Source organism: Ursus maritimus, unplaced genomic scaffold (assembly GCF_017311325.1).
Source record: "Ursus maritimus isolate PB19 unplaced genomic scaffold, ASM1731132v1 scaffold_17, whole genome shotgun sequence".
In the NCBI taxonomy this organism is placed as follows: Eukaryota; Metazoa; Chordata; class Mammalia; order Carnivora; family Ursidae; genus Ursus; species Ursus maritimus.
In genome coordinates, this window is record NW_024424119.1 from 38,219,964 (window position 1) to 38,240,419 (window position 20,456).

The 20,456-nt window shown below is 36.5% G+C and overlaps 1 pseudogene; it reads right to left on the minus strand.

The window, feature by feature from the left end:
• Positions 1-1,199: 1,199 nt before the first annotated feature.
• LOC103678654 lies at positions 1,200-19,886 on the minus strand (annotated as a pseudogene).
• Positions 19,887-20,456: the final 570 nt, after the last annotated feature.

A 20,456-nucleotide genomic window follows, 5' to 3' on the forward strand; every position in this document is an offset into this window, starting at 1 on the left:
AAATCAAAATGCCAGTCAATTATTTTCTGCTAGAACATATTTCATCAAATAATTCATGGTTATTCTGAAAACTATAGCTAGTTTGATTATTCAAAAAAATGAATTTGTATAGTCATTCTCCTTTAAAACATGGATTTTCAAATGTGAATGCCTGAGGAGTTTTTTAAGTTCTTTTAAAAAGATTTACTTATTTTAGCGAATGTGCACATGGGGGTGGGCAGAGAGAGAGAGAATCTCGAGCAGACTGCCGCTGAGTGAGGAGCCCCATGCAGGGCTTGATTTCACAACCCATGAGATCACGGCTTCAGCCAAAAAGAAAGAGTCAGACGCTCAACTGACTAAGCTACCCAGGCGCCCCAAATGCCTGAGGAATTTTTAAAAGCCTGGGTCTCAGCCACAAAGACTGACTTAACTTCTATGAGTTGCAACCTGGACATTCAGACTTTTCCAAGTTCCCCAGGTGACTCTATTGTGCAACAGAATGACTTAATCGTGCAGTCAATTTATCATGAGCACAACCGGCAGGAGTTTGAGAAAACATAGACTGCGAGAGCTGCTGATTCAGTAGGGTTAGATGCGGTCTGAGGATTTCCATTCCTAACAAATTCCCAGCTGAAGCGGTTGTTCTGGAGGTCATACTGCGAGGACCATTGCTTTCCTGTGCATGGGAATCCCCTCAGGTGCAGAGGATTCCATTGAACGGCAGGTCTACTTCAGTTGGGGTGGGATTGACATAGATTCTGCATTTCTAAAAAGCTTTCAGGAGATATTAATGCTGCTGATCCGCAGACCATACTCTATACAGCAAAAGATTAGAGCACAGGAAGTTAACTATTAGAGTAGGACATTCATGAAATAAATATGATTTTGTGAAACAGAAAAAAAAATTAGTACCAAAGCACCATTTTGAAGCAAGTTTTCAACTATAATTTCAATATCATTACATGGATACATGAGAAAAATTTCATGATCGTTGAGAAATTATGAAAAAAATGTTTAATGTCATAGAATGAGAAATTCAAAATTACTTTTCTCAGGTTTTATATGTTTATTCAGAAAGTGATTCAACTATGGATGATGCATGTTTAGCACTATGAAATCCAATGTTTTAAAAATCCTTTTTCCCTGCAATTCTGTTTATTACATTTTTTTTACAGTCCTGAAGAAATTCTCTTATCTGAAGTTTTTCATGCACGCGGTTATTTTACATGATGTCTGATGTGATCAGTAATAAAAGTTGCAGTGAAGCCATTGCTATCATCATAACCCTTTTGTAACCTAGAAACAACAGGGACTTTCTTTTCTGTGCAGGCAGCTATGAAGTTACCAGACAGTGGCAGCCCATCTGGAAGGAACTGCTTATCTTTTCCTTGATCAATTATTATGTCTAACTGAGCACCTGGCTAGGACTTCACAAGATGGGTAGCATCATAAGCTTTCCATTTACTTTGATCTGTCCCCAAATATCCACTAAAGGCTTTTTCGTCCCAAAGACAGAGCACTGGGTTGCAAATTGGGAGCAAATGCTGACATAGATTTCTACTTTCCAAGATTCTTCAAAGCACAAATCAAAGTTTCAGGGACTCCCATGGAGTGGCCAAAAACAGACATCCTTTGTGGGTCCACTGGAAAACTGGCATTTATGACTTGGGGAAGCTCTTCAGTTACATAAGAATACATTCTGTAGTTGGGGCTCCTGGGGGGCTCAGTTGGTTGAGCATCCAACCCTTGGTTTCGGCTTAGGTCATGATCTCATGGGCGGTGGGATCCAGCCCGGAGTCAAGCTCCATGCTCAGCAGGGAGTCTGCTTGAAGATTCTCTCCCTCTGCCACTCCCCCCCCACCCCCACCTCTAAAATAAATAAATAAATCTTTTTTTTAAAAAATGTAAGTCTTGTGGTAGTTTTCAAAAACCAGTGCCTGAAAAGTGCCTATACAGTAAGAATTGGAACCACCAGGCTCATGAATAATTATTTGGGGGCCATTTACACAAAAGAGTTTTAATATTTCAATTTTATAATTCTGTTTCTGCTAACCACTCCATATTTGTTATTTTCTAGGCTTGACGTTAGCAGGCTTAACAATTTTTACACTCCTATTCTGCAAGTGTTTATCCATTTTTACGTACATGACAAATCAATTCCTGAATTTCGTTAAGTGTTTTCTATTTTTTGGATAGTGAAGGTCTTATAATAGGGTGGAGAGAGAACATTTGGTTCCTTTTGTGTCCTTCTCATACACATTTTAAAGCAATGGCTTCAGTTTTAGGAACTGCTGGAGTTTTTGGAAACATCTGAATGTGAGACTTCCAAATTCTGAGAAAACTAAGCAAATAACCAAATAAAACGGCATTGTAGTGTGATAACTGAACCTTTTAGACTCAAGATTCTAGATTTTAGAGGAAGTGGCAGATATAAAAATGGCAAGAAAGAGAAATATTAGAAAACGGAAAAGAATTTGATAAGGCCATCTTTCAAAAGTAGGAATGAGATATTTAGCAGATTTTAGTAAAAATTAAATCAGTAATATGTATACTTCTCTCTTACAAATTAGGATAATTCTCACCAGTCTGAGAGATCACGTTTGATGGTATAGAGGCTCTGGGCGATCAATACAAGCAAACAAGACCTGATGGGGGGGGAGGGGTGACAGCCCATCTGGGCTCTCTATAAAATAAGAAGGTTCTACTTGACACTGTTTCTAAGTCTTTGGGGGCAGGAGGAGGGCGCACAATGCTTTGAGAAGCTTATGAAGGCTATAGATCCCCTCTCCAGAAAAATTCATAATTTGCATGTGATTCCATAGATTCCAGATGCCCTGACCATGGCTGATGGATGAGGATGCCTAGAGACCAAGTGACTCATACACTTCACACAGTACTTGGCATAGAGTAAGTTCTATATGTTGGTGATGAAGATAATAAATAGCTTTGTTTCATGAGGTGAAGAATGAGGAAGAAAACCACTTGTTTTGTAAATGGAGTTTCATTCAAGCTAGTGCTTAGTCAAAATTCCTCCCAGATTCTGGCAACAGGCTGTCAACCTGTACTGTCAGCATTTCTTATTTTGAATGCTCATTCTTTTCTCTCTCGAATCAATAATATTTGGCAACTTGGGAGAAGATCCATTTAGGAACCACTGACTATTTATTTATTTATTCCTTTGCACCAAGCTCTCTGATAAGCAATTAGTATGCATTTGCTTCTTTAATCCAAACAAATCCTAGTAAGTAAGGTTTACTGATGAAGACGTTGAGGCTTCCAGTAACTCCAGTGGTTTCCACAGACTATCATGTGGCAGGAGCAGCTCTGTTTCACAAAGTGAAAAAAGTATAGAACACAAATCATTTTTTTAATAAATCCACCTTACTGAAAATTTCCTCCAGATTCTAGCAACGCTCTGTTAATATTCATTTTCACTGTTCGTCGTTTTGGATTGTCATTATCTCCCGGCTTTTGTCAGTATTTTAATGTGAACTCTGGACAAGGGAAACTAGGAGCTGCTAGCCCTTCGATACACCATCCTGACCAGAACTGGCATTTCCATGGCATAGCTCCAACACTGCCATTTGGCTGCCTCATTAGCTTTGGCTTTCCTCAAGAACTTGCTGCTTGGATTATAAACTGAACCTTATTCTATGCTCTATACTGCATACCTTGTTTTCCTTTTCATTCATCCTGGTTTCATGCTAAACATGAAATTAGCTAGAAAATTCCACTTCAGAACGTTCATTGCAAGGCTGGGAAGAAAAGAACACCACTTCTGTAAAGATGGTGTTCATGCCCAAGTTTATTTGGTAAATACTTGCCATTCATGTCAGTAGGTAACGGAAACTGCTCATCCTGTGATCATCTGCTTTCTCTTTTTAGGCTTCTAGGCTCTGCCCTCTCCTTCCACCATTTAAAAGCTTTCCTGATGCATATTCCTGTCTTGGCCTCATATTTTCATACTCTACACACTCTCCTTGAATGACCACATCCACTCCCAGATATTCATGACACGCAAATCTCCATTCCCAGCGCAGGCCTTTTCCCAAACTCTTGACTTGTTTAATCATTTAAAACCTGGATCAGCCATCCAGTTCTCCATGGGCATCTCAAACTCCACATGTCCAAAATAAAGTTATTATCTTCAACAATCCTTCTACCTCCTGAATCATCCACTTCCTTCCCACCATTCACCCCTAAAGAATTAATTTTGGGTGTTTCTCACCACCCCATAATTATCACCTGCATTAATTTATCCTTGTGAAACTCAGAATCACCTACATTCCTTGATCCACGAATGTTAATTGCTACTTTCTGCATATGTAAGTAGGGAGAATAACATCGACTTATCCCAGCAGGGTGGGGGTGGGGTGGGGGGAGTTGCAATTGTTTGAAGGCTCTTTCAAATATATTTTTGTGTGATTAAAATGATGGAATATCTTTGAATGAATTTAAGTATAAAAGGCAAAATATTCCATCTCTGTAAGTTTTTTTTCCTTTTGGCTTAGAAAATTAATATTTTTACTCAAGCCATCTGGGTCTTGGAAATATCATGTGCTTTTGATGACTATATGTGAAAACTATTTTTTGCATCTTTAAAAACTCCTGAAGGAATGCTATTACTAAGTTTGTTTTCCTTTCTATTTTTCTGACAACAAATTACAATTAACTTGCAATTTTCAAAAGACAAATTTGAAATACATTTAAGCAGTTCCAAGTGAACATCCCAGATATCAAATGATCAAATTATAATATTAATAGCTATAGATAACTCAAGTGTTTCCTTGACTTACTGTCTTTTGTTTGGATGTAATTTTCTTTCATATTTAATAAGTCCTTTAGCACCATCTGCTCCTATAATACTTTGCCATGCTTAAAAAATTTTATTCCCAGACAGGGCAGTTTTGAAATTACTCCATCAAAGTTTCTTAAAGAAAAGAAATTGGAAAAAGAATTTCCATTCCTCCTAGCTTGTTTCTTAACAAACAGCAGACAAAGAAGACGCTTGTTACTCAAGAAACACAGTGCTACATGAATATTCTGTTATGATCAGACATTTCCCTTCTGATTCTCCCTCTGATCCTAAGGCTCACTGGTGCCTGAGGAAACAATATTTTATGTATTATATGCACAATCGGTGTGATAATATTCCTTTAAGCTATGCAAATCTCATTTTATCATCTGAACTATACAATGGGGTGAATTTTCATGGAGTCTTATCCATTTTATGGATAAACACTTAACAAACGACTAGATTGCCAAAGTAAATTCCCCAAGGGAAGCCGACAGACTGAAGCAGTAACACCAGAAAAAGAAATCCAACAAAGGAAATAGATTCTTCCTGTAGGATACTGAAGCATACTCTTAGATAAAAATCAGACCTTTCCAGGGCACCTGGGTGGCTCAGTTGGTTAAGCATCCAACTCTTGATTTCTGCTCAGGTCATAGTCTCTGGGTCATGGGATGGAGCCCCACATCAGGCTCCACGCTCAGCGGGGAGTCTGCTTGAGATTCTCTCTGTCCCTCTGCCTCTGCCTCCCACCCCCCCCCAACACGCACGCACATGTTCTCTCTCTCTCCCTCTCAAATATCTTTTTAAAAAATCACTTTTCCAATTCTTGACAGTGGTAATAGAGTTTTTCAATGTGGACAACCCCAAGTCAGTGATACTGATTAAGAAATAGAAATAAGTGGTATTAGAGTGATATTGAAACTGTTGTAGATGTAATAAGAATAGGCCAATTGTCTTCTTCAGGAAGTCCAAGTATGGATGTTAAATTATTTACAGATCTATTCATCCTTTCAGTCACTATTCAACATACATCGAACACCTGCTATGTCTAGATTCTATATTAGTTTCTGGAATGAACCAATAATTTTCTTATAATTTATAATAAAACTTATTCATCATCTTGTAGATGTAAATGGACCTCCATCCTCTGGTATTTCCTACCTGAATCCATTTTCCACACACGAGCCAGAATTCACTTTGTTAACATTAAAAATTAAATTGCATGATAAAGTTCAAACTCCCTAATAACAGTTTACAAAGACCTTTATGGTTTGACTCTTGCTTACCTCTCCTGCCTTGCTGTTCCACCTTGCTCTCTGGCCATAATGAACTGCTAACCATTCACAGAACAAGTCCGGCCTTTGCATGCTGTTTCCCCCCCGCCAAATGCTTTTCCTCCTTTCCTTATCCAATTCTTTTCCCCTGACCTTTAGTTTCTAGCCTAAACATCTCCTCGGCTAAAACTTCTTCAAGGACTAAAGCGTGGTCAGGTGAGCCTCTTAAGCAGTCAAATGCTCTGCTACTGAGCTAGATAGGCACAGGTGGACTTCTCATGAACCATATATCACTCTGGGCCCTATACCCGGCAGCCCTTACCACAGCAAGAGATCTACTTGTCTCACTCCTGCTAGACTGTATACCCCTCAAGGACAGGCACTATGCCTTGTTTGCTCTGGAAATCTCATGATGTGAAATACAGCCTGGGCACATCTTAGTCATAATAATTTGCTAAATGAGTAAGTAGAAAGCTGAACTATGCATTCTTCCCATGCATCTTGGTAAGGTCATTTTACAGTGGCAAGCGTGTGAGGTAAGGAAAATTATCCTCACCCTCACTACTTGACTACATGAACTGAGACATCTGGTGGTAAATGCACATACTTAAGCATATTCTCTTCCCCCCCCCCTCATATATTTTAGTTCTAATTTATCATGAAAATGTTTTATCCTGAAATCAATAATGCCCAATCTTTCCTACTGAGAATATTAAGTGGCTTCTTCTTGCTTTATGTTTTATGATGGATCAAAATACAAGGCATCTCCAAAATCAACTTCTATCTTTTTTCTTTCTTTTTTTTTGAAAGGAGGGTAGAAAGTAAAATGAACCAATCTAGAGAAATAAATGTGCTCTTAGTAGAGAGATGAGAACTCCGTCTGAATAAATTGTTTTGGTCTGCACAGTGTAACATAAAAATGCAGAACTTCTGAAAAAGTTTTATTTCATTGGTATTTTTTCTTTAAATACTTACTGATATGGATATGGCACCCCAGTGCGATAGCATAATTTTAAGCGATAGCTATAGATTCCCAAGATCAAATCTGTAAACTAAATTAACATACATCTACATATATTTGACTGGGAGGAATTAGATCAAAACACTAATGACAGTTGCCTATGGTTGAATTTTATTTTCATTTTCACTCCTCTATATTTTCCTAAAGTTTGACAAAAAGGTCAAAAGAAAACCAATAAACATTTTATACACAGGAATGAACAGAAAAGATAGTAACATTGTTCAAGAGAGAAATTAGTAAATATGGGTACTCTGTAAGTTTCATGCTGACTTCTCAGTTGTACTATGCAAAAATATGTAGATTTCAGTCTATACTAGACACAGCAGGGATTCAGATAGAAATGTCCGTGAAATGTTCTTTCACAATAGAAATAATTAATGAAATAGTTTACATATGGCTTTGGTCATAATAAAAAGGTGAATGCCTTGCACATAGTAGGCACTCATTACGTGCTAAATGAATAAATCCATCAATCGGTCAATGACTGTTAAATGACCTTGGTGTTAAAATTCTGTCTCTGCTGCCCTCCAGTGGCTCATGTGCTTAACTGAGAAAGAGAAAATCCAGTGCCTTCTAGTCCCAGACCTTTGAGGGAAGTATGAATGTTCAGATTTGGGGGCCTGGTATTCCCTTTTGGATAGTTTTGTATTCAACCTTTATGACAGTAGCTTGGTAGGTCAAGGCCAAATGCATTATCTGTCTCCTTCCACCTGCAAAAAGTCAAACTGAAACAATAGTAATAGATGGTGTCAATAAACACTAATATGCTTATGTTCACACTTCATAGAGATTTTTCATTTGTATCACCACAAACTTCTAGTAAGAAATTGTGCCGAGGGGAGCCTAGGTGGCTCAGTCAGTTAAATGTCTGACTTCAGCTCAGGTCATGATCTTAGGGTCCTTGGATCAAGCCTGCATCAGGCTCCATGCTCAGCAGTGAGTCTGCTTGTCCCTCTCCCTCTTATTCTGCCTCTTCCCTGGCTCATGCTCTGTCTCTGACTCTCTCTCAAATAAATAAATAAAATCGTTTAAAAAAGAAATTGTGGTGATATAATAATAATTGCAACTCTGTTATTAGAAAAGGCCCCTTGATAAGGGGTGATGGTGTTGTCATGTGCCGTTAGGCATGACAGTTCCCATCAATGGCACATCTTAAAGAGCAGCCCGGAACTCTAAACTTACACATCAGCTAAGTGGAGTTCTGTAAAAAATGTTAACTTGGCAGCAAATACCATCAGCAAATATCAGTGCTGTCGTCGGTGGACACTAGAAGTATATTTTGATATTGCCCTTGTCTGTGAGAGTTATATCCTATGTACAGTTGGACATTCGGGTGGCTGCAGGAGGAAACCTTCTAGTTTCCAGAACCTTTAGTTTCGGTGTTTTTTTTACCTTGGCTATGATCTACTCTGAGATATCCTGTACTTCAGGCCTCATCCTGCGGTTTTAGACAATCATCTACAATTGAGTTATCTTCTACATAACTTTCTTTTTTAAAGATTTATTTATTTTAGAGAGAGACAGTGAGAGAGTGCAAGTATGGGAGGAGCAGAGGGAGAGAGAGAATCCCAAGCAGACTCCCCACGGAGCTCAGAGCCCAACATGGGGCTCGATCCCAGGACCCTAAGATCATGACCCGAACCGAAATCAAGAGTCGGACGCTTAACTGACTAAGCCACTCAGGCGCCCCTACATGACTTTTTAATATGTTTATCTCCCCCTGTTATCGTAGTTCTTCTGGAAAATCCCTTTAATGTTAAGCAAAGAGTCTCTCAATTCCTTCCTCATCTGCCACCGCCATACCTCCACATGAGGCGATTATTTCTATCTTTTTGTTCATCTACGGTCTATCTGTTTGAATTAGAGTCGCTTACTTTATTTATTTTGTCTCTTTTTATCTCTTATGTAAACAATTTTTTCCTTTGTGGTAGTATGGAAGTATGAGGTATTATCCTTCATAATAACGAGTATTTGTGCTTTCCTTATTCTCAGATTACGAGAACTTTGTGTATTGTCTTGATGTTTTCATAAGCTCTTGGGTTTATCTAGCAAATGTAACACTTTTGTGCTTTTTTACTTCACAGTAATTTTGTGACTCATTTTCAATTATAATACTGGAAACATTACAAAAGAACATTTATTTTTAGAACTAATCCTAAGAATAATTCTTTCATGAAAGCCTTTTTTTTAAATAATACTGAAGCATTTTAAAAACTAAACTAAATGTCCAATAAGAGATGTATGATATAAACTCAATGGTCATAAAATGTAATAATATTCAGGAATTAAAAACGTGTGTTTTTTTAGGAATTAAAATTGTTTCTTTAAAATATTCATTTGCTGGTTACAAGTCCATAAAATATCAAGTAAAAGTTACAAATTATAAGACACTGTGGCAGTTAAAAAATAAAGACAAAGTAATAAGTAGGAACAGTATTTTTCCCCATTTTTAGAAATGAAGGTGGATGTATGTATTGTGCATATGTTTATATGTTGTGTATATGCACACATTATGTCTGAAGGAATACACTCGAAGGTACCAACAGTCACTTCATCTGTGTTGCAGTTGTCATTATTTGACTCTGTAACCAAAAACTATCCCACCTCTCATTACTCTTCATGAGGCTTTTAACCTACTTCAGTTGCGCCTTAAACTTCAGCATAGATTTTCATACAACTTCCTAAACATTTCCAAAAATGTCATTAGAATGCAATAAAACCTTACACGTTTTAATACCATCTCTATTTCATCCGTTCCCATCCATTATTAGCAGAATATATTTGAGATTAGAACATTACGATAATTTCATTGACCAATGGGCATTATTGACTAAGGGGGAAATTCAGAGGTGGAAATGCACTGCATTTGAGAAGCAAAGACATCAAGCTCGGTTTGCAAGTATAAAATGATAAATTAAGAAGACATTTGTCCTGAAGAACTTATGGAGAGATACACACAAAAGGAAAGGGAAAGGAGTGGACCATGGTGTGCTTTTCATTCTTGTTGCAACAAAAGCGAACCAAGAACACAATGAGAATTCGTCTTAAAACACCCATTTGTGGTACTTAGTTATGGCGGCCCTAGGAAACAAATACAATTTTCTTAGGAAATTACCCATTTTCTCAAGATTTTCTAAGTTTATTTGTATAGACATCTATAAAGCAGACCCTTGTGATTTTTAAATGCTTTCTGCTTCAGTTTGTTTTCACTCAACTTCTTATTTTGTATTTTTAACTTTTTTTTCTTGATTAAATTAGTACTATTTTGTCTATTATTTTATTTTGCTGCAAAATGGGGATTTCATTTATGAATGAGACCTACTGCTTTCTCTTCTGAACCTCAACAATTTCTAATTTTATCTTTATTAATTCCTTGCTTATTTCTTTCTTTGGTTTGTATTATTTATCTTTTTTTTTCTTTTTTTCCCCCTTATATTTTGATCTGGGAATCTGGTTCATTTATTTTCATTCTTTCATTTTTATTCACAAAAATGTTTAAGACTATGAAGTTTCCTCTGATCAGTACTTTAAATATATCCAGTAGATTCTGATATATAGTGTTTTCATTATCATTAGTTTTCAAAAATTCTGTAATTTCAGTTTGTATTCCCCCATCAGCTATTAAGTAAGAGTTGTTGAATGGAAGGCTTTTAAATTTCCAGGTGGACTTTCATTGTCAATAATTTTTATTTTTTGGCTTTGTGATAAGATAATGCATAATATTTCCACTTCATGATGCTGATTGATATTTTCCTCATGACATGATATGTGATCAATTTTTGTGACTGCCATGTGCCCTTGAGGAGGTCTACTCTATTATCAGAGTTTGAAGCTTTATATATCCTTGAGATCTCATTATCAGTTTGGTATTTGTTGTCTCAAGTCTATCCTATTATTTTATAATTACAATACATATTTGCTGAGTTCTTTTTCTATACATTGTATCTTTTCTTCACTCTTTCGCCTTTTAAAATCTGTGTTATCCTTTTCCTTATATCTTTTTTTTTAAAGATTTTATTTATTTATTCGACAGAGATAGAGACAGCCAGCGAGAGAGGGAACACAAGCAGGGGGAGTGGGAGAGGAAGAAGCAGGCTCATAGCGGAGGAGCCTGACGTGGGGCTCGATCCCATAACACCAGGATCACGCCCTGAGCCGAAGGCAGACGCTTAACTGCTGTGCCACCCAGGCGCCCCCTTTTCCTTATATCTTTTTTAATGCTTAGTCCTTTCTTCTTCAACCTTGTACTCAATATTTTATTAGTTTTTTCTGATATCCATTTACTCTCCCCTATTACCTATATTTTAAAAAGAATGAAATCATTCCACCTTCCTCTTTTGCTGCCCCTTCTCCTCTCATATTTTAGTTGCATTGTTTATATTCATGAAAGAATAACATATTCTTCTACCACCCTTGTCCTCGTTTTTGGTTTGGTCTTACTTAGATCTACAACCAAACATTTTAAATGTGTGCCATTAGTCTTTTTTTGCTAAACTTTCACCAGTCATATCTTTGGTTAGAAGAAGCTCTTGCTCTAATAGATTTCTCAAGAAAGGCTGTTGAGCATAGAATGTCCTACTCTCTAGCATGTTAGCATGGATACATGAAAGACAGTTTGCCTTTATATGGTTCTTGGTTCACACCTCCTTTCTTTGAGCTGTTTGAAAATGCTTCCAATTGATGCCTTGCTTTATATATGTTTCTCTAAGAAATTTGATGCTGGTCTAATTATCTTGTCCTTGCAACTTATTTGATTTTTTTTTTTTTTAACTTGGTGGCCTTGAGAATCTTTTCTCTCATTTTCAAAATCTAATAGTTTCAGACTCACTGGTCTCATAGGGTATATCACCACATTTTCCATTGTGGGACAGTTTTCCCTTGTACCTGTTGGGCCCTTTCAATATGTAAATACAGGTCTGGTTTATTTCCAGAAAGTCTACTTAGATTACACTTTTAAGTATTAGTTCTGTTTTTCCTCCTCCTGAAACTGCAATTATACCTAAGTTAGTTCTTCTTTGCCTGAATACCATCTCAATCACTTTTCTTTGGCCTTTAAAAAATCTCTTCTTTATTTTTCATTTCCATGGTTGTTTTCTAACTATCATTCATTGCACTTTATTAAGTGTTCACTCATATCTTTTCTTCATTGGGTTCTCCATAATTTAGTCTTTATTTTTTATATGATCCCCTCCCCCTCCAGTTCAATCAACTCCCATTTTGTTTCTTCCTATTCTTGGCTCCTGGACTTTTGATGCAACCTGGTTTTTTTTGTTTTGTTTTGCTTTGCTTTAATTCCCAAATGCTGGTTTCAGAATATTTAATTCAGCTTGGAACATTGTGTTATAGTTTCCTTCTGCTTTGTTTTTTTTCTGTTTGAGGAAAAGGTCGTCAGCTAAACCCTATTTTCATTTTTGTTTTCTTTTAAAAGTAATTTGTACAAAGACTGTATCCCTGCTTGGGGTAGTTTATGAGATTTTTTTTTTTTAAGATTTTATTTTTAAGTCATCTCTACACACAACATGGGGCTTGAGCTCACAACCCCGAGATCAAGAGTCCCATGCTCCACCGACTGTGCCAGCCAGCCTTATGAGATTCTTAATTCAAAAACACCTTCTTCTGTCAGTATAGCAAAGTGTAACTTCTTCCTAGATGGTGCTTGTTTTTCTGTACGGAGTAAAGAAAAATGTGTGCTCTTTGACATTTTTATTTCCTTTTGTCTTCCAGGATTTTAAACTTCCCTCTTTTGCTTCTTTTTCTCATTCACTCTGAATTTTCCAAGACAGGTCTCTCTCATCTTTTAAACCCTTATCTCCCCCAAAATTTACTCTTTTCCAATTGCTTCCTTACATCCTCTGTACATTTTTAAGCCCCTTTCATGAGGTCACTACCTTTCTTCAGCATTTTTACACTTAGGGTTGATTTTCTTTCTCTGGAAGTGATTTTTAGATCAATCTTAGGTCCACTGATAGTTCACTTTTTCTCTCAAGCAGTTTTTAATGGGCTGCTATTGCTCTCAAATAGCACTTCTGTTAGGAGTATGAGATAGAGTTCACTGGTCTTTTGTTTTTATTTTTCTAATTTTACACATAATTTGAACTTTGGACCTCTACTAAAAAGTTATGCATAGTTTTATTTGTCCTTATAGTTCTGACTTTTTTTAAAGAGGCTATGTTGGGGGATTTGAATTTATACCACTGCCTTTGCTTTGGGTTCTCCAGATTCCACCAATTTTAAGTGATGAATTTTAATATATCATCATCAAGTTGGTTAAAAGTAACTTTGAAAAGAATGTGTATTTTTTAAAGCAAAAACATCCCACAATGCTGCACAAGATGCTTTTCAGTAAAAGACATGGTGAAGTCTTCAGGCCTCTGCTCAAAGAGAAATTTCTTTGGAGATACCAGAATCACTGCCAAGCACCTTTGAGATATCAAGGGGACGTGGGACAGGGGCATGGTTATTGCAAGTGGGAAAATACTGTCGAAGTTTTCTCAACATGAAAGATGGATTAGGTAAGATAATTCTAGCAATTCTGATTTTGAGCCTAAATAGTGTTATAGGACGGTGATTAAAAAGGTAGTGTGCAACTGCGAAGATGAAGCATTAGTTGAATATGGGTTTATTGTGAAAAAGTACTATCAGGTTATCTAGACTCCATTTTTTTTTTTTTTTTTTTTGACAGGACGGATACTTGGGGATTACTGTAAATGCAATGTATCCAGAAGTGTGAATACATTTGACAAATCTTTTATTAAATCCTCTTGGACAAATCAGGAAAACGTAGGTTATATGTTCCTTATTGTTTCCTATAGGCTATCATATTAGACTTATCTTTGTGACAGATACTCACTCCTTCATATAAAAGAGGTCCATCAACACATTATTTTTCACTACCATTGTCCTAAACAATTTTCCCTTATTTGTTCCTTGTTTATTTTTACCCCAACTTCTGACCTGATTCATTTTCCCATTTATGACTTTGGCTTGAGCCTTGGAATTCATTATAATTTGCTGGATAAAAGCTATATTTGCCTAATTCATATTCTCTTGGATTACTTCTACGAAAAGGGATAGCTATAAATTGAAGATGATAGAGCTATATGTAAAACAAAGGGATAAAAAAACGATAGAGTCCAATTCAGATTTTGAAAACCATTCTAATGGCACCATACATAAGTTAAACTAAATGAATTTCACAAGATATCTTATATATTCCTCTCTTTTCTTAAATATGTTATTATGTTTGATTCTGATAATTATTGACTTTCCTATGTTCTCGAATTTTTTTTGTTCTGAGGAAACACTCCCAACATGATCAGCAGATGGCACTGCTAACTTGAAGAACCAATTTCTAGATGCATTAAAAATTCGTGACATGACTTCTTAAAACTATTAACAGATACTATTTTTTCATCACACGTGTATTGTAGAATGAGAAAAAAAAAGTTAAGCAAATGGAAGAAATTTAAAATCATCCATAATTACAGATAAAATCACTATGAACATTTTAGTGCACAGCCATGTTTTATACTCACATATTTAACAAAAATGGAATATATCCTATAAGAGTTTAGTAAGTAGGTTTTTTAAATGAACATGTATTATAAACAAATTAACATGTCATATTTCAACAACAATTTTTTTATGGCTGTAACTGTATCATAATTTAATTAACCAATAACATGTTGTCTGAAATTTGGGTTATTTCCAATTTCTTATTCTCATAAATAACACTGTCATGAACATCCTAGTGCCTAACTCCTTACTTATAGAGTCACATACTTAATTGTCTCCACAGGACAAATTCCCAGAAGTAGAACATCTGTTTTAAAATAAATCTATATTTTTAAAGTATTACTTTTAAATTGGTCCCAAGAAAGGAAGTACTAATTTACACTCTTTTTTCCCTTTGATTTATATATACTGTAAAGTATCATTTGCTTCAAAGTAAGTACAAAATATAACTTTTAAAAAATTCTGTCTTCGATTAAGTATTTTCAAACTTTTTATAGGTTTATGACCTACTTGATTTTTGTGAATTTCATAGAATTCATGTCTCTTACCCCTTTTGAAAAACAGAATAATTTATGATTTCTCTACTTATTTTATAAGCACTCTTGACATATTAAGGTTATCACTGCCATCAAGATTATCCTAAATATCCTAGTGCCGTTAACCCAAGAATAACGTAGGAGAGCATTCTTTTACTTTAGAAATAATATATTTCTTATTTTTAAAGTTTATTGAATTATTCTTTGAGTGTTATTTTAGGATTAATTTTAATAAATGTCCTCAGCGGCTACGAAAAGAGTTAGTCTATACTTGCACATTATAGAATTCAAAATTCACAATCCTGTTATATTTCTCAAATCCTCTACATACTGTCAATTACTTTTTGACCACTTGGTTTCTCATGAAAAACAGATGCTAAAATTTTCTACAATCTCCACTGGGCTTTTTTCTTTACGTATTTTACCATTATATTATTTGATGCATTAAAGCTCATAATTAACATTTTCAGTGCGGATTTTGCATTTTGGTTCAAAGAAAAGTTCATTGCCCTATTTCAGTTGTTTCTCTCTCTCTCTTTTTAATCTCAAATTAAACTTAGTATACTTCTTAATTAATATATTAATTAGTACATTTTTAATATATCAATTGATACTTCTAAAATGGTTGAAAAGTTTGACCTTTTCAGGAGCCTTAGACATTGTATTGGTAAGTATTTTCTATGTTGTTTCATAGCTTCCTTCAAACCCTAGCCCTGCCACACACCACATATTGTGGATTATTAGGGCCTAAATTCCATAATATCAATGCTATAAAGAAAGATGTGTCTCCTATGTACTCACTGTGGGCAACTGCCTAGTTGGAATAGAATATTCCCATTGAAATTAATGGATTTTTAAAAATAATGGTCATTCACTTAATGACAGGGTTTTCAGGAATAATGTAAAATCTTTAAGCATGGGATAAGTGTATTTCCTTATCAAAACATCCATACAAGGTAGGTATTATTGTAATATTTTAGAGATGAGGAAACAGATTAAATTATTCCCCCAAGGTAAGGCAGCCAGGATCCAAGCCCATATGACAAAAATATCTGAGTTTGTGGTTTTATATCCGCAACCATGACAGAAAAGCCTGTGAATTTTTTATGTCTTTTGTTGAATCACCTGTTGGAACTTTTTTCTTATTTTACATAGTTGATATAAGCTCTTTATGTACTAGAGTTAGTAATCAGTTATAATGTCAGTGACAAATATTTACCCTTAATTTCTCTTAGGTAGAACATGGTTCTACCTCATTCCTGATATCTATGTGTGAACTCTATTTGCATAAGGTTCCTAGATATTTTCTGACCTTGTTACCACTCTTTCCCGAGGGAGAAGCATCATGATCCCATTGATGAGTTTGGGAGGAAACTTCCCCTCCAGTGAGACAAGAAGAACAAATTCTGTTCTGCTCCTTCATGTTGTGAGTTTGAGAGGGGCAGGCCCCATATGTAAAGGCCTAGGTTGGTTGAAGGTTGTCTGTGAGTGGATGGGTACAACTGCCTAACTCAGGGACTTTATACCAGTACACTGCCCATCACTGTCTAGCAACGTTTTCCAACACAAGCTTAACAATAAGAAAGGTGATATTTTGGCCCCTATTGACTGATGATCTCTTTTATTCTCCAATAGGTTCAGAAGTTGGGCAGGGTAGAGAGGTACTATCTACTGGACAATTTGAATTTCAATAATTTGGTGTTTTCTCCTTAATGATGTGTTTTTTATAATAGAAAATACTTTAATTTTTGTGAAGTCAAATTTATTGCTTTTTTTTATTCCTTTGATTGCTTTTACCCTTAGAAAATCTATTCCCATGCTAAGAGCATTTAGATTTATCTACATTTTCTCCAGCTATTACATAGTTTGGCTTTTTGTTATTTAAATTCATGTGAAATTAACTTATGTACATGATGTGAAGATTTCTTTCCTAAATAATTAAGAAAACATCCTCATACAACGTTTAAATTTTCCTTTTTAGGGGCCTAGGTGGCTCTGTTAGTTAAACGGCTGCCTTCTGCTCAGGTCATGATCTCAGGGTCCTGAGATCAAGTCCTACATCAGGCTACCTGCTCAGTGGGGAGCCTGTTTCTCCCTCTGCCTGCTGCTCGCCCTGCTTGAGCACTCTCTTTCTCTCTCTCTCGCTCTCTATCAATAAATAAAATGAATAAATTTTGGGGCACCTGGGTGGCACAGCGGTTAAGCGTCTGCCTTCGGCTCAGGGCGTGATCCCGGCGACCTGGGATCGAGCCCCACATCAGGCTCTTTCGCTATGAGCCTGCTTCTTCCTCTCCCACTCCCCCTGCTTGTGTTCCCTCTCTCGCTGGCTGTCTCTATCTCTGTTGAATAAATAAATAAAATCTTAAAAAAAAAAATGAATAATTTTTCCTTTTTATTCACAAAATTGTTATAATTTTATCATATACCAACTATGCGCGTGTGTATATATATGTATGTTATGCATATGTGCATATGTATGTTATGCATATGTGCATATATACACATATATATATGCATGTGTCTACCCACATATTAGTACTGTTGTGCCTCTGGACTGTCAATAAAACATACCCTGTTGATTCTTTTGCCAAAGTTCTATTTTTCAATTACCACAGCTACATATATTTTTTTATTGAAGTATAGTTGACATGCAATATATATGTATTTTTTAATCATGTAAGGAAAGTTCTACTTTACATGATCTGATTATGTGAATACATGTTATAATCCACAACATAACCTAAAACACTATTTTTCAGCTATCAAGTTTGTGGGCAAATGTTTAAATAAATTTCCTACAATAGCTTTTATTATTTTATAAGTATGATATTTAAGCACTTTCCATGTGTACGAGGCGTCTGTGAGCTCAGCCATAGACTGTACTGTGGATTGTGCTACCAGCTGGCCTGTTGCATGACAGAGAATGGCCACCACCAGTCACAAATTACATCTGCTTGTGCCTCTATTTGTTAGACAATCTGGCACCAGTAACAGCTGAGAAGAAAGATTTGCAAACAGCTTGCTTGATTAATGTGTCTAGAGTTATCTCTAAATCCAAATAATATGTTAAGTGCTATCAAGAAATCATAAATCAGGCATATCTCTCTTTGAGCCATGAGAAGTTCTTGCTAAAGCTTTTATGACACCCATGTGTGAGAGGTACAATTGGCTGATAGTCAAAAAGAAAATTTGGACCTGCTTGTTCCACACCATTAATTAGATCATACTTTAACCTGATTGAGTACGGTATACCAGAGGGCCTACCATTTAAGTCATGATGATTTAAAAAAAAAAAAATTAAACAAAACTAGGGTTTTTGATCAGTTAAGAGGAATACAGCATCAACTAAGAATGCAGAAGGTGGTTGATACCAAGGAGTATGTTGAGAAAGCAGATGATCTGTGATCTAGATTACCTGTTTGGGGAGCCAGACATCTATTGGGACAGGCATGAACAATGCAGGGTAGCTGAGCATCAACCAGTAGGACACAACCTTGGGGGAGATCCCAACACTGAACCTTCATGGGTTATGACAAGAAGTTTTCACATTTTTATATCTATGAAAACTCTAAATGCCCACGAGAGAGTGCAAAAGTACCTCTTTATCAGGCAAAACTAAAAAAAATAAATAAATAAAAAAATAAAAAATTTCCTGATCCACCAATGAATATCACCTCTGCCTAATTTAGGGGGAAAAGGAATTACTGGAAGACTATTATGACGCACACAGAATCAACAGGAAGCCTAGAGAATCAAACCTGAAAAATGGGTAAAAATCAAAGAAAGGCAGGAGGCACTATATCAAAGCAAGAGCCAAGGAGTCATTGGGCTCTGGTGACACCTTGGCAGGAGCACTTCTGCCCTGGACTCTGCTGCCACCATGCGCCTTGACAGTGAACAACATTCTAAATTACCTTTGGCTTTTGTTTGACTCACTCAAGACTCAAATTCCTGGTTAGGAGCCTCTGATTGGCTGATCCTGCTCATGTGCCCACCTGCTCTGGAGGCAAGGGTCGAGAACGTAACGAAGTGCCTTGACTCCTTAGTAAGTCCCAAAGGGTAAGAAGGGAGAAAGTCTCCCTGTCCAGTAGAAGAGAAAAAATGGAGAAGAAAGAAAAAAGAAAAAGTAAAAAATGCACAGCACCTCCCACATACACATAAATATACCAACAATGAAGTTCTATCCCTAAACTTTAAACATTGTGAATATTTGCTACTTATATAATAAAATTGTTACTTATATAATGAAAACCTTTATTTTTTCTGCAATAATTTGTTTTGAAAAGGATATTTCTTAAGGTCTGGGTTTTTTTTTTTCCTTCTACTTTTGGTGAAAGAAATATCTTCTGTTTATTCATTCCTTTGATAAGCACCTGGAATATCTCTGAGAAACTGGGTGCTTGGACCCTCCATTTTCCCCAACTAAGGTTGATCTCTAGGTCCTTGATCCAGTAACCCAAATGGAGTGCAGAGGGATCCGGGGTAGCGGGCAGTCCTGGCAGGTAAATCTCATTTCTGGGAAGTTTCTCATCTGTATCTCTCAAAACTTACACACCAAGTACCTCATCCTGTATGGCTGGATCTCACTGCTGGTGTGGCCTAAGCTACGGAAACCCATGCATATGTTGTGTCACTCACCGGAGACTATTCCTCACGTCGCCCATCCCTATTTTAGCACTCTGAACAGTTAGTGGCCGGAGACTTGGCAAAAGTTTTCCAGTGTCACCATTGCTAACAGCCAGTGACTTGATAACAGCTCCCATGGCTCAGAACTCTCAGAGTAGCAACTCTTGAACCGTGCTGGACTCCCCTCCAACACCTACACCATCAAAGTCTGTGAGCAGCTGCTGCCAAAGGCCTTCCAGGAGGAGGGTTTTCCTATGATCTGATGGTCCATTTCCAACTCAAGCCCCGAACCATATAAATTAATGTATGTTTATAATTCTTCTTCTTAATTTTTGGAAGGCTCGAATGCTACAGCAATGCCTTCTTAACGTTCAGAAGACACTAATTTCTAAGGCAAATGATTTGCAAGTCAATCCTGATAAAATCTTTAAACAGGTCTTGTGTGCCCTGTAATTAACAGAAATTCTAGCATTTGGATGGCACCCTTGCTAGTTTCTTATATGAATGCAGTTGTTTCTCCATTTCTTGGCTAATTCCACTAGTTACTAAGGAGGGAAATGCTAGACATCTGTTGTCAGGTAGCCAACTTGTCCCACAGATGGCAATGTGATCTGCAATTGTTGTTTTTTATATATCTTTTCACCTCCTCCTTTGAATTCTTATCTTCTTACTCTCTTTCACCATTGACAGAAAGGTGGGAGGCAGAA